The sequence below is a fragment of the Acanthisitta chloris genome, unplaced genomic scaffold (assembly GCF_000695815.1).
Source record: "Acanthisitta chloris isolate BGI_N310 unplaced genomic scaffold, ASM69581v1 scaffold23237, whole genome shotgun sequence".
Classification (NCBI taxonomy): Eukaryota; Metazoa; Chordata; class Aves; order Passeriformes; family Acanthisittidae; genus Acanthisitta; species Acanthisitta chloris.
The window spans coordinates 125,670-141,185 of NW_008683537.1; positions in this window are offsets into that span (position 1 = coordinate 125,670).

The following is a 15,516-nucleotide window of genomic DNA, read 5'->3' on the forward strand; positions in this document are numbered from 1 at the left end:
CTCCTCTGATTCTCAGGAATATAACAATTTTCAGGCTTGTGTCCAAAGAAACAACTAGGTGTTTATCCCCATCCTTGTGTCTTCGGTTCAGGCCTAATCAGCTTTATGCAGGTGCTCATAGGTAACTCTGTTTACAGATGTTGATCCTTCATCAATAAAAATGAATTAAAGTCCCTCTCAACTGATAAATACAATTCTTAATTTTTCAGCAGAACTATTTTCCCTGAACCTGTAAGAACATTGATAGGATTTCTGAATGCAAATCGAACGCAGCAGTTTAGAACAGGAAGCATGAAAACCGACCTTTAATGTGGAAAAACAAATATGCCATGTTGAGATCTATTATGATATTTCTCCAATTTACTTATATCTGCACTGGAACAAAATTTAAAATATTCCAAGGTGTACTGCTAATGGAACCACTAAGCCAGCTGCATAAACAAAGAACATTGTTAGAAGCTGGAAAATGGGCAAAGAACAGATTTGCAAAGCAAGCAATAATGGACTATCAATATCTGTAGACTGATCAAGCAAGAGTCTCACAAAGAAAGAGTAAGCAATCTTGGCCCTTCTTTAAGCAAGTATCTAACATGGTGATATGCTGCAATTGCTGGTCTACTCTCCTCTGCTTGCAGATCATATTTTGATCTTCAGAGCTGGTAAAGCCCAGAATTCAAGCAAACTGCATGTAGAATTATCTGGTAGGTGAACAGATACTCACAGTCAGAACATCAATATTTTAACTGCTCTTTCTGCTCATCATTTTACACACTCCTTTACTGCTAATTGTGGTTGGAAAAAGAAGTTGCAGCAATTCCCAGAGTTGGTTTTATACTTGGCTGAAGACTGCTTTGCAGCTGCTTAGCATTTTTTACTGAAAGAGGAAGTGTGGCTCAGTATAATTCAGGTGACACTATAATGGGCAGTGTTAACATGGAGGTGAAGAAGATCACCTACACACCTAGTGTAACAACTTTCAGTAACTGGTGAAATATTCAGGAAGATTTCTCTTTCTTTCCAACCTCATAGAAAACCATCAGAGGTTTTATAGAGCATTCATTCTACCAGACATCTTTTGGTTGCAGTGATCCATCACCCACTGCCTCAGAGTCACTGAGTTTTATAATCTTGCCTTTAGAGTATTAAAAAATGCTATGCAGTTCCATGTGTAATGAAATAGGCAAATGTTTCCTTGAATTTTTGTATCAGATTCTTACCCTCTCAGTTTGTGGTGATGCACTAAAACTGTTCCCCAAGGCACTGGAAAGAAACATTCATCTTCTTTGGGAATGTGCATAAACTGAATAGTTTGAGACCTCAGCAAGCACAGACAAAATTAACTGGCACCCTGACCTGGTCACAGTTTTCCATTTGTGTATTTGTGGAGCAGAACGTGTACATTACTACATCCAAGTCAGAACACAAAGAGAGCTGTCTTAAAGGTCTCTTCCAACCTAAACAATTCTGTGATTCTATCTTAATGAGAATTTGAAGACTCTCACTAAGACTAGTACCTGCCAGTTTTTATGAACATCTTAAATTACTATATTAGGTAACAACTTCAGTTTTACCAATTATAAAGGGTATTGTTTTGCTTTTTCTTCTTTTAATAACCAAGCATGTTTCAAGTATTTTCTGTTGTTCAGTTCTCACTTTGATGCCCAGGCTTTGGTTTTTACCTGTTGGAACTACCTCAGCTGTCTAGGAACAAAGACCAGCCACTCCTCAGATTTTCCCAATTGTTCAGCAGTATAAACTCTCCAATTTTTAGCAGCTTCAACACAACCTTCCTAACTCTCTGTTTTCTAGCAGGGGTTATGCACACATCTGTTCTAATGTTAACTTCCTATTTCTTCTTCTCTAACCCCCTTCCTCCCTCTCCTGGACAATCAGAAAAAAAAAATACAAAGGTCATGAACCTAACTGCAAGCATCTCTTCCTGCTTCTTGTGTGGTTTTCACCCTGACCTTGATACTCTTTTCTGTTTTTCTAGTGGCTCCTCATGCTCATGCCACACCATCGTGCTTCCTTAAGAACATGAACAGCAGAAAGAGGGAAGAAAATCTGGCAATTAGAAACATACCCTGAGATTTCCTGTTTCTAATGCCTATTGCAAAGAGGCTGCTGTTTCCCAGTTAACAGAGAGTAAAACAAGAGAAAATTAATGAGCTTAGCAAATTGAGGACAAATTGAATAAAAGGGGGCCAAATTCATCCCTGATGTCTTTTATTTGAGGGCAACAGATGGATGAATTTATCTTGATATTTTTAGCTGTTTTTTAAGGACACAAGTGAGGCTTGGGGGTTTTGTTGTTTTGGTAGTGTTTTCTTAACCATGCATCATTTGGTATTTGCTACCTAAACTACTTCATTAATCTTCTGCAACTAAATATCGCTATTATATTCATGTAATCAATATGTAGAGTGTGGAAACAACATGATTCAATGACTGAGTTACTGCTACTACAGAGCAAACCAGTCCCTGAACAGAGGCACCACCTGAGACAGGTCACTCGTGCTCTCTGCACCCTTGGATATCCTCAGCCTAGATCATTTCCCTAACATAAGTTCTTCAATACCATCTCTTCACTATGTTTAAGTACTTATTTTTCCTCCTTACTGACTTGGCCTAAGTGAATGTTTATTACAAAGAAATGTTTTCATGGCTGGATTACCACAGAACTATAACAAGGATGTTTCTACAGTACTCAGGTGCAAAAAACTGCTATGTACTACATTCAGTGCTAAGAGGTGTTGACAACACTTTCACCTAGCAGACTTATTTGGCCTTAGGAGAGAAACACTTTTGGTGTGAAATTGTTTCCAGTGAATAAAATACTAATTTTCATTAACCACACTTAAACTGTAAATTTATTATTGCATAAGTCACATGTAAATGAAAAACCTTAAATCAGGTGTGGAATGTACTTGTAGACAAACACTTCTTAGCAATAAATTCAGACGAAGCAGCAATTGCCCTGCTGTGGCCTAGGTGGAGCATTTGCAAGTGCCGCACAAAGAACTGGCTATTCACATGGTTCTGGCACTCCTTCCTAGTTTCCTGCTGCTAAATTACATTAAGAGACTCTAAACATACTTTCTTAATATCCCTGCCCCCTGCAGGGAATTACTGTGGTTGCCACAAGAAAGTTACTTGATCGTGATGGGGCAGGAAAAGGGCTTGGTACAATCTTGAACAAGCAATCCATGTAACCATCTCTGGGGTCTCAATTCAGCCTGCTGTCTCTACTCAGCAAAATACATGGCCCCTCTGTTTAACTTGCATAAGAGGTTAGGTAAGACAGACTGCAATGGGAGCTAGCACGTTTTTAATTTCCCAGTGATGTCAGCAGAGTGTTGGAGGTTACCACAGGCTGCACAACTAGGGATGTAGATAGCAAGCTCTGCAGAGCATCGACAGCTTTTATGATTTTCTATTTCTAAAATACTTTCTATCACTAGGGTCTTTAACTGTGACTCCTACAGTGCTACTGTAATATAGCATGACATGTGCATAGAAATACAGACATGTTTAAAGATGAAAACAGAAAGCCACAGTATTCCAACAGTTTGAACACTGAACTATTCTCATGCCAGCCAGTGAACTGCCATGTAGTTCAAATTAAGCCATTTCTCTGGGTCCCAGTTTACCCCCATCCAGTTTTTAGACTCGCCATTCTTAAAATCTGTTGTTTTTAATTCATGGCACTACATGCAGCAGAATTGCCTCAGAAAGTGGTACTCAGTGAATTAAAATGGGAACATGTGGCTATATCCCTGTTTCTGAATTTGATTATATATTTACCTCTGAAATGCATGTTGCTGAAAGAATATTCATCAACAATTCTCAGTAAATAATACTCAGATCCCTGCTTGGGTTACATTTCCTGACTTCAATGCACTTGTCAAATTGCCATATTTCACTAAAAATAAGCCAGCAACTTTAAATCCAGACTCATATCACAAGCCAAGTATTCTGTTTAGTGGTGTTCACAGTAATTCCCAAACCTCTGATTCACTAAACTGTTAGAAATGGCCTATCTTGATCAAGTGGATCAGGTTTTCAGTTGGATCTATATATATTAGTTTAAATTATCTTAATTTAAATAATATAATCCTACATGATATAAATCGGTCAATGGAACTAGACCCATTTATAATTAATAAGGACTTTATCTAGCAAAATGCCTTCAGGGATTGTAGGTGTGTTGGTATGTATTGGTATAAACACATTTATTGCAAAAAACGACAGGAAAGTCATTTTTAAGGTAAGGTAATGAAGTTTCTAGAGATTCTCTTCTGAAAACATGGAGCACACTCAGTCTGTGCTGCTGTCATATGAGCTTTTAACTGCAGCAACTACAGGTTCTGTCAGCAACAACAGTGCAGGATTACAAAGGGAAAAAATGTGAGTTTTCAGCCTTTGACTTGTCTGTGCTCTCTCAACTTATCTTTGCCCTGGTTTCTTACATTGATCTCAGCTGGTAGAAGTTCCTAGGAGGTTTTGTACAACTCAAAACAGAATTGTGCACAGATCATCCTTCTCACTGAATCTCACGTCAGATGTGAACAAGGCAAAGCAACTACATCTGTTTTGCCTAGAGTCAGAAGTGCTCCTTGCAAATTTCCCTACCATGACTCTTCTAGTGCTAACTTGTATAAATAGTCCATGCTTTGCATGGATTTCTGAGACTTATACTGCCAGACCTGAGCATGCTTTTCATGTTCATGGTGTCTTTTTTATTGTTGCCATGTCTTTAACCAAGCACTACGACGCCTGACAGAGCTGAGGAATAGAATCTTCTATTCAGTTATTTTTATCTGATGGAAAGAACAGGTACTTTCTTCTCACAGATGCAGCTAGAGTAAAACAAAGGAGTTACTCAAAGTCTGGCTCAGTTTGACAGAATACCTCCCATATTGCTGCTATTGGATTCTGGCAAAGGTGTAAAATAGCCAATACCTGCAGCACAGTCACAAATCCTAATCTGATGTTGCTTGGTTCTAGATTACCAAAATGTTTCAGGCAACTGAAATATGCCCATTTATAAAATACATCTATTAATATTTACTTACATCACAGGTAAGTATGACATATGGTACAATGCTTAACTTAGTAGCATTTGGAGAATGTTTTGAGGTCCTTGATTTATAAGCAAATTTGATGCAGCTACAACCTACCAACCTGTTTGGACCAAAGTCAAGACAAAGCACCTACTAGCTGCTATGACATGCATTTGCTGGTCTCCAGTAAATTTCTGGTGTTCAGACTTCTTTGTGTTGGGTCTGAACCTCCTCACTGTTGCTACATCCTCTGTAGTGGGGCCATAGAAATGAGGTGCAGAAGAGTTTGCATGGGGCCTACATATGATGAGGACCCCACAAAGACTGAGATCAGTAATGACTGTGTTTCTGCTCTATTGCACAAGCAGAATATAGAGAGGAAAGAAAGAATTGGATACTAATCTGGTTTTGAAATAAATTTAAGCCCTTTTTCTCTTGAAATCCTTTATTCAAGCTCTGATGTTTTCACATGATATCAGAAGAATAAAAACACTAGAGACCCCTTGCTAACAGGTAACAAAATGTAAATTATGCTCAGCTAGAATCTTTTCAAACCAAAGGCATCTTTTGGACTTAATCAAAAAGTCGGGTATCCCTATATAAGATTTAGCCACATCTACCTATTGACTTCTCTATTACCTACATATTGGCATATGCCTCTGGAGCTGAAAGCCTGATGTGATGTGCTGCTGCAGCACAAGATTTCTCAATTCTGCTTCATCAGGTTGCTGTGTCACAGAATGTGAGAAACCTGACATTAATATACTACAGGTCACTATTACTGTGACAGAACCAGGAGCTTTACTGAAAGCATGTGCTCTGGTTGCTCATCTAAGTGTTAATTTCTACACACATATTCTGGCATCTGCATGAGGAAGGCCTCATGGAAATCATCAGGGCTAGGTTCTAAAGGGCTACTTTGGCCCTGATTAGGATGAGGTCTGTTTTACTGAGTTTTTCAGTTGTGAAAATGTGTCTGTGTGAGACAGACCAATAGACACTATCTCTGATTGACTTCATCTGGTACTCTGATACAGATACATATGATTGTGCACACAAAGCTATGAATGTCTGCATAAAAATGTAAATCTTATATGACTATATATGCATCATTTAAGTTTAAGCAAAAGTACTTTTACTCACAGTGAAATGAATAAAGAAGGTAGAAAATACTTTTTGATGACATTTTTATGTGACTAAAGCTTATTAATTAACGAAAAGATCAGCCTTTTCATGAAAAATGTTATTCCTGATAAAAGAGAGGTTGCTTTTCTGTATGAAATATTATACAATTACTTTTGTGTGTCATACTTTGTGGGAGAGATATATCATGGAACCTAATAAAATCTACTCATCCCTTTCCCTCCAAGCACACATTACTTGTTGCTCCTTGCCATACGAATGAAAAGAAGATGTATCAGTGTGCAGCCTGCTCACTTCATCATGAATACAGCTGCAGCTGGCCAGGGATTGCTTAATAGTTTCTAAGAGAGTGATAATTCCTAGCTGGAATTCTATGGTTGGTTTATGCAGGAAGTTGGGTGAGATAAATATAATGATCACTTCTAAGTTTAAACCTCTGGGAATTAGCATTTCTCAGCTTCTAAATTAAGAGATGGCAGCACAAAGTGTTTGCCTAGACTCATGCAACAGGCCTGCAGGAGCTGACTAAGTAAAATCTCATTGTCATGATTCCTGTCTGTGAAATCTTGTGCCTTGTTTCTTTCAAAGCAACACATGATAAAATTAACACTTTCATAAAGGAAACAATTGCCTTTACAACAACTCATGCTAAGTCATATGCTCAACTTTCTCCATTTATCAAGTTTCAGAGGCTGCCATCATAATTGCTGATTCAGCATCTTCTGTACAATTCCAGCCCAAACTTTTGCATTAGTTATGATCAGAGAGACTGTATCTTCATAAGAGTTAACTGTAACAGGACAGGTGCAATGCATTTGACTGTGCCCTCTGCCTTTGGTGTCATTGTGGCAATTCCTGTATCATTATATAGTCAAAAGGACAACTAAGGATGCTGGACTTCCATAGGAAGTTCCATGGAAAGATCCAAATCCATTTTAGAGAAAGTGAAATTATGAGTAGGAATACTGTTCTGGAATATAGTGATGCTTAGTTTAGTGGCAGAATCATGACTTTAGCTGAGTTGCTCCATCCACTACATGACTACAGTCTTGATCTAAAACTCACTGTGTAGATGAAAATGACTCAGGGCTAGCATAAATGTTGTGCACCATTTGGGTCCCACAGGATCTCTGCTAAACAGTGCCAGACTTTTTAGTGTTGTTCTGCAAATGGTTGAACAACACTCTAAATCTCACTTTAGAGCTAATAAAGTAATTTATCTCTTACAAGGGGGATATGAGGGGAGGAGAGGATGAGGTCTCTAGTACAGGCTGACTCATAGTCTAAGCACTGGCAGAATAAAAATTGCCTCAATGATTTTGATAGTCTGTTGTTGAACCAAACATCTTGTTCCCATAAGATGCTTTGCATCTATCTATAGACCATAACTATGTGATTACAGCTGAAGTGTAGATTATTCCATACTGTGTAGTATCCTTATCCAGCCAGAGATAACATCATTTTGCTTACCATACATGCCTCTGGAGTTGAAAAACAATCTGAGTCTCCACGGCACATTCCAGCATTTCTGCTTTTTCAGAAGGAAATTTCTTCTTCCACTCCAACTTCAGCTTGGTACCTATATAACATAGGCATTGTGCCCTGAAAATATAGAACAAAACAAACTTTGAAGTTCCTTTAAACTAACATGACAATTTCATCCTTTTTGCACATGCCTGTGCATAGATTCCCATTCTGCAACTGGTATTTATTGATCTAGATTCATATGATCCAAGAAAAGCTTGACTGCATTGCCTTGTGGTAAAATTATAAGGGGAAAAATTGGAATGTGGAGAAGAAGGAGGGAGGAAAGCCAAGCTTTTATAACTCTTTGTAAACCTGGTTTATGTGAGCCTAGCCAACCCAGGGTCTAAATGATCTGTTACGCTTAAGAACTGGATGTGAAAGGCAGCACTGTTGCTGAGCTGCTGGTGCCCCACAGAATCAAAATATTTCTGCTGAGCTACAATTTAAACAGTCATACTCCAAATATGGGAAGCAGCCCCTGTGAGGAAGTATACTTTCCTTCTCAAAGCACTTTACCTTCAGTGAGTAAATGCTCCTAAGTGTAATAATAAAAGCACTAAAATTTAGGTGCATTTTTATTTTGTGCTAATAGAGCAATTAAAAACATTCATTGTCTCAAGTTTGCATTTTTATTCTGAAGAGATTTCAATGTTTTCCTGTGGATTCAGGTCTGATCTGCACATCCGTATCTGACAGGAGAATACAGACCTCTCCTGCCTTCGTGCTTTCATTAACATAATAATTATTATGGGTTCTGTGTCATGACCAGTTTCTGCTTAAATTATCAGATGGCAATTCCCTGATACTGTGCCTTGCTCTGGCACAAAGCTCCAAGGAACCATCTACTAGCTGAATGCCTTGTACCTGCCACTTGTTCCTCTGCTGCTTCAAACATATAGGCTGTACTTTTATGTATCCTCACAGACTGCAAAATCAATCTGAGTAAAATAAGATGTCCCAAAACGTGAAACCACATTTCAATCCAGACTCCCCATCTTCTTCCTCCTCCACCCTCACACACTGAGAGCATCTGTGAATTTGGCAGATAATAAAACCATCCTGTTAGAAAAGTGTAGACTTTCTGACAGTGATGAAGAGACACTGGAGTGTAAAGAGACTTGTGCCAGCAGTCAGGTAAGGTGTCCAAAGAATTGCACATGATGATTGTGAGAAACCTGTATGTTGGTAGGTGGAAAGAGGGAATATTTACTCCTTTCCAGTGAGTCTGTACAAAGAATTGCCAAGCATCACATACATCAGAATAGAGCTGTATTTTCCAAAAGATACATCCACACAAAATGAGATTTTTAAAGCTCTTCAGCTCCTATTTACCAACCTTTATGCACACCTTGATTCTTGAAATCTGTATTGATTTTATGTATATACCTACAGAGGTGCCCAACCCTTGAAAATCTGGCTTCTTTTCTGGATTTATAAGCCTTAAAATTCTGAGAGTTCTTTCAGTAATGTATTCAAAGGCTGAAAATGATTTTGAAATGGCATGTGGCTCTCACACAGCTTCTCTGCAAAGAATTTATCCATTATGCGAAAGAAAACGGAAAGAACATCTGGAGGTCTGTTGAAAAAAGGTTAGCAAGAATTAGTTCAAGCTTATTTTTCTCCCCAAACTTCATGTAGGTTAGTCTGAAATGATCTCATCTGAGGCTCAAAAGTAAGGTGACGCTCTCCTCACTGGATCTTCTGCTGTGTTTAAAGACATAATGTAGAATGCAGTAGGGGAAGAAGACACACTGTGAGGTTGGTTAACAACTGGAGTAAACCTTTGAGGCCACTAATTAATTTTTTATGTCTCAAGATTTTCCCCTGAAGACTTGCAGACATGCAGACTGGAAGATATGTTTTAGTCAAACAGAAAGGTTCTTGGACTGATTGCTTAAGTGAGCAGATTTGATTCTCTGGGCTGCTACACCGATAGGCTAGATGACCTAATGGTCCCTCCTGGCCTTAAAATCTATGAATCTAGAATTACATACCACTATAAAACTTGCGTAACGGGAGGGACAATAGTGGCCAAAGAATTGCAAAGAGTATTTATAAGCCTGCTGCAGTCATCACTAATGTACATATAATTGGCAAAGCATTGACATCAGAGGCCAGTTGTAACACATACGTTTATTGAAGGCTTGCACATTTCATTATAACCGAATTACTGAACATATCTAAGCCATTTATGGTGAACTGTGGCAAACTCTAAAATAAAGTAAATACATGTGCAGGGATTATTGATGTGGTATGGCTGTTCTGATATTTAAAGGCATTATAAATTATTTGCAAGGCATTTAATAAAAGTGACCTACATTTGTATAGTGCCTTTTATCCTGAGGCATCCCAAAAATTCTGTTCAAACTGCAACTGCATTACTCCAGACTGACACCAATGTGGCTCTTCTGAAGTCAGTTGCGTTGCAGTGCCATCACATTGGAGTTCAAATCCAACTAGTCCAATCTTGCACAAATAAATTGACCATCTTACACTCAGCACTGTACTAAGAGCTCTTGCTGGGATGGTTATTTATAACAACATCTCACTCCTCTGAATTTGCAAGAAAGAGTTTCACAGCATGTGGGAATACCTTGCCTTCTTAGTCAGCAGTCTTAAAACTCTGTTTGTTGGAAGACAACATGCCCAGATGATTCCAATCACTCCATGAAAGAATCTTGCCTTCTTTATTATTTACTATCAAAACAGGTCAAAACCCTGTTTTACTATATAGTTTGTTGAAGAAAATATTAAATGTTATTGGAGCAAAACGCAGTCCCTGGGGATCCCTCCTAGCATGTCTTAACAAATGAGATTGGTTGGAGATATAACTTTTAATGCAGACTTTTGATTCAAACAATACCAATCCGTGCAAAAGGACCCTTCAGCGCTGATCTCCATCTGCATCTTGTGGAAGGAGAAATAAATGAGCAGGGGGGGAACTTCCATGCACTCCACTAGGTGCTCTGATTTGATTATCATATGATTAGGACTGGATTGGGCTGGATGATGGGACATTACAAAAACACCTGCCCTGGAATGCAGCCAAAGCCTATCAGTACTAAGTGAAAAGCTTTGGAGAAAGCCAAGTATGATGTATGCGAACACTCCTCATATCAGATAGATCAACGATCCCATCAGGAAGAGATAATAAGTTGACTTTTGGAGACGGAATAAAGGAACAATTGTTTTGGCCAAAGCTGCAATGTGGTATGCTGTGGAACTGAAGCACTAACATTTCTGAAAATGGCATTATGGTATCTTTAATTGATACTAAATGGTCAGGATATAATTTTAGGTCTTCTCCAAAAATGTCACCCGTAGCCCATAAAGCTCTGGCCTCTAACACATCCACATTTTTTCCTAGCACAGGAAGGATCTTTCTAACAAGACCTCAAATCAAGTGCTAATATCCTTTACACTTACTTTGTGAGACTGTTGTGTGATAACACAGCATGATGGCTTGATAATGAAAATGGAATGCTGAACTTGTCCAGTTTTTTCAACACTTTGAAACTAATAAAAGATATTACTTCTCCCTGCAATCTATGCCTGTTGTATCCTTATGTCTTCATCACTACATTCTCATTAGTAATGTAGCCTGAATTCTGCTGTAGTACTCGGATTGCATATCCTGAACTTTACTGATAATTAATGCATGTACTCTCTAAAATCTGCAATAAAAAAGTCAGCATTGAAGACAAAATTATGTGCTTGACCTATAATATATTCACCCTCATCTAAAGGTAGCTGTCTAGAATACTCTTACATTCATTGTAAGAATAACAAAACTGGTTTTACAGGGTGAAATACTTGAAAGTGATCAAAACAGATGACAGTAAAGAACCTTCTACTTGCATATTGTGAAGGTCCTGTATGAAGTCACATTCATGTTTTCCCCTCTCATTCTCACCAGGAAGAAACCTAGCAAAGCCAATATGCCTGGAGTGATATGAGGTTCTTTTAGCCCATTTTTGGAAGGAAAGATCATAGGTTATCCATTTGGTGTTCTTTTTAAACAGGTCATTTCTTATGTGTCTTTAGATCACAGTTACACAAACAATTTCACTGGTATGACCAAACTGCTGTGATGTCTAGCAGGTGGCAAGAAAAAGCAGCTGATGGATGTAGGCAGGCTTGGCAGGCACAGGAACAGGAACCCCTTACACTCAGCTGTGAAAGGATTTGCAAAATGGAACTGCAGCCTCAGGAACTTGAACTTGCTAAACACTAATGACAAATCAATGAGAGACTCAGGATATTCTTAGATAAACACTTTCTCTGGTGCCAAAGCTGACCTAAGAAGTTCCTGCCCTCCCCTGCACCTGCTCACTCTTTTTCTCTCCCTCCAGCATTGCCAATTGCATCACAGAAATGTGTTGGATGAAAGTGAAAACTTTTAACCCTATTTTAGTTCTGGTCTAGAGTGGATCCACACACTGTTTTGATGTAAGTGAAGGGCTAGAATGAAGGTGGGTATGGGGTATGTGGAGGGTGTACCCAGACAACATAATTATAACAATGGAAAATACACCTCCTGAGTTTTGATATACTGTTTGATACCATACCTCATCTGATTAAACATTTCCTGAGAGTTCATGGATAAAATCTCCCTGAGTTCAATGGCCTTCAAGTGAGGCCCCAAAAGCAGGTACTGTGTACTGTGCAATAACAACTTTATACCCCTCTGGCTAATAGATTTTGTTAAAGAAAAGAAGGCTATTTAGAAAATACTCAAACTCTGGAGAATGCAGATCTGTCTAACCACTGCTATTTTTATTCTTCCATATCATTCTATAGCTACCTTTAAATTTCGTTTTTTGTCTTTACCTCTCTGTTATCATTTTATACTGCCATCCATAGATCTATTATATAGATTCATGTGGCTTTACAGCTGCCTCACACAGCCTATGAAACCTCAAACACACTTGTTTAGACTATGAGCTTGTTTATTCTGGACTACGATAACTAAATATGCTCTCTGAAGCTAATGTGATTAGCTTGGCCAAGCTGATTAGTAAAGAAGAATGTCAGGAATTCCTCTTCCAGATGTAGCCTGCATTGCTCAGAACTTTCTCCAACAGATGCACATTTCCCAAGCTCCACCTAACTTCACATATATGGAGAAAATCCCAAGATATAAAATGAGGGAGACAGAAGGAGGGGTGGGAGAAGGCAATGATTGCCTTAGATGTGTTCACACTTAAGGGAATTAATGTTTGCTGATACAATAGAACCTAAAGAGGCAGACACATCGTTTAATGTGTTAGACTTGCAGACCTTTGACTCTTTTATGGTTAATTAGCCTTTAACTTAAGAAAGCCCCCAGGTCATAGAACTTCCATCAGCTCTGAATTCAAAGCTTTGCCCTCTCTCACCCTGGCAGTTTACAGTGTAATGATGATTGATAGCCAGATGAAAGCTTTAGCTGGGGCCTGTCTTTTTGCATTGTGCTGGAAGAGAAGTGTAATGATCTATAGCTGCAATGGTTTCAGAAGCCATTTTGGTTGATTGTGACCTTAATTACCCACTTAAGCAGGTTTTGGCCAAATTGATTTTATACTGCTTTATTCTACAGCAGGTTAAAAATTAACCCTGCATCTTAGATGCACTTTACAAGGTTTCTATTCCCTTGTTACCTAAAAAGCCCCTAGTGAATATGATCTCAAGCTGACATTCATGAACTCAAGTAAAAAGGAGGAATTATACCTTTTAACAGTGACAGATTTTTACTCTGAGAAGATATTGGGCCAAACATGTAACTGCTATCAAAGTTATACTCAAATGACCAAAGACCTCCTTATATTTGATCAGTGAGAAATCTGTGAGATAGACTCCCACCCAAACTAAAGCTTTTTTTGTTCAGACACAGGAATCATAGGCAGCTTTAAAATGCTGTTGGGATGGGGAAACTGCACATACATAGGAGCAAAGTGGCTGACTTTATTGGCCTAAGTAGCATAGAGATCAGACTGACAAAGTATTTGGAGTAGGAAGCACCATACTTCTGCTCAAGAAGTTGAGCTTTCCCTGACTCCCACCCAAACTAAAGCTTTTTTTGTTCAGACACAGGAATCATAGGCAGCTTTAAAATGCTGTTGGGATGGGGAAACTGCACATACATAGGAGCAAAGTGGCTGACTTTATTGGCCTAAGTAGCATAGAGATCAGACTGACAAAGTATTTGGAGTAGGAAGCACCATACTTCTGCTCAAGAAGTTGAGCTTTCCCTTCCCTAAGGGATCTTTCTAGACAGAAAAAAATGGAGAAAGGATCATAAACACGCACTATCCTTTCTGACATAAAGAGAACCCTCCAAAACAAGTCAAGGCATAGGGAAGAGAAAAATTGGACTTTCTCACTCCACACTCTTTGCACGCAGGATGACACTCAGAACATTGTTAAGATTGTTACAGCAGAATTTAGGATATAGTCAAGCCTAAACTTTTCTTACATCCTCTGTGCGAATAAATGTTTCCTGTCAGAGAGAATTTGGGTTGACACTGCCTCACAGTGCAAGCTCCCATGTGCAGTGAGGAGGAGGCATGGTAAGCCCATTCTAGTTCTGTCCTTATTGTTCTTACTTTCAGACAATGTGTCATAGTAATCTTCCTAAAGGAGTCTTAAAACTGCCTTTCACAAAAGATCACCAAAGATTTGCACACAGTTTGGGCCCCTATGGGAACACTGGCAAATCCACAGAGCTATGGGAACTTCACATCTAGGTGGTGTAGACTAGGGAGGCTGTTGAGCTCCAAACTGCACCATAGTCCATCTGCCAGCAATGTCCTGCAGACATAACTTTGCTCTTGTGCAGGAGACAACCAAAATCTTATGTAGTATAGAAATCCATGGTATTTCTCATTTCTTCACTTTAGTGTGACCCATGATTGTCAAATTTTGGCTATAAACCACTCCAAACCCTTCTCTTTTATGTTGATGTTTTGTAATTGGGACAGCTGGCTCCCCCAGGTTATATGCTAGGCACCAAACAGCATGTTTACTCTGAATTGTAGCCTGCTCACAGACAACTATCTTCAGGGATCAAGCAGAAAGATTTATATACATATTCAAACACAAGAACTGTAAGGCATTCCCAAAAAACTTGCTAGCAAAACAGGGAGTGTGGAAACAAGACAGTAAGGATGGAAAGAAGAAACAATTTTGTAGGTATGTTTTTGCAAAACAGTTGCTGCACACTGCTAGAGACACAGCAGGGATGCTAATCATCCAGACTAACTCTGTAGCACTGACATACTGCGGTTGGTGCAAGGGTCTGTACATGCATTTACAACAAAGCCTTGGTAAGCTGAATTATCTGTTCCATAGAACAAAGTAGGCTTTTGGCTTCTGCTCAGCAAGCTCTGAATGATGCTTTTGCCACCTGTGTTTTAAGGAAAGCACTTTCTGTTCTGTTTTATTCTACCTGACACTGATCTCCACATGTTCCTATTCTCTGTGAAAGAGAACAGTTGTTTGATGTCAGGAACAGGCCTTCCTCAGACATTATTTGGGTGCAGCTGCATGCCAGCACTTGCAGCTGATACTACTTTTAACTCCCATCATAGTTTTCCAGCTATTCATTTTATTCCCACTGTCTTCTACTGTATCTTTTGCTTTCTACTTAACTTTGCATCAGGGACCTTCCTATTTAAGGGCCTGGAACAAAAGATGCGATTTTTGCCTCTCAAACAGAAAATTATTCTAGCTATGTCTTTTGCAATACTGGTGATGAGGTTTGAACTGATAGTTACCCATGAAGGTGCTGTTATTTGGGAATTAT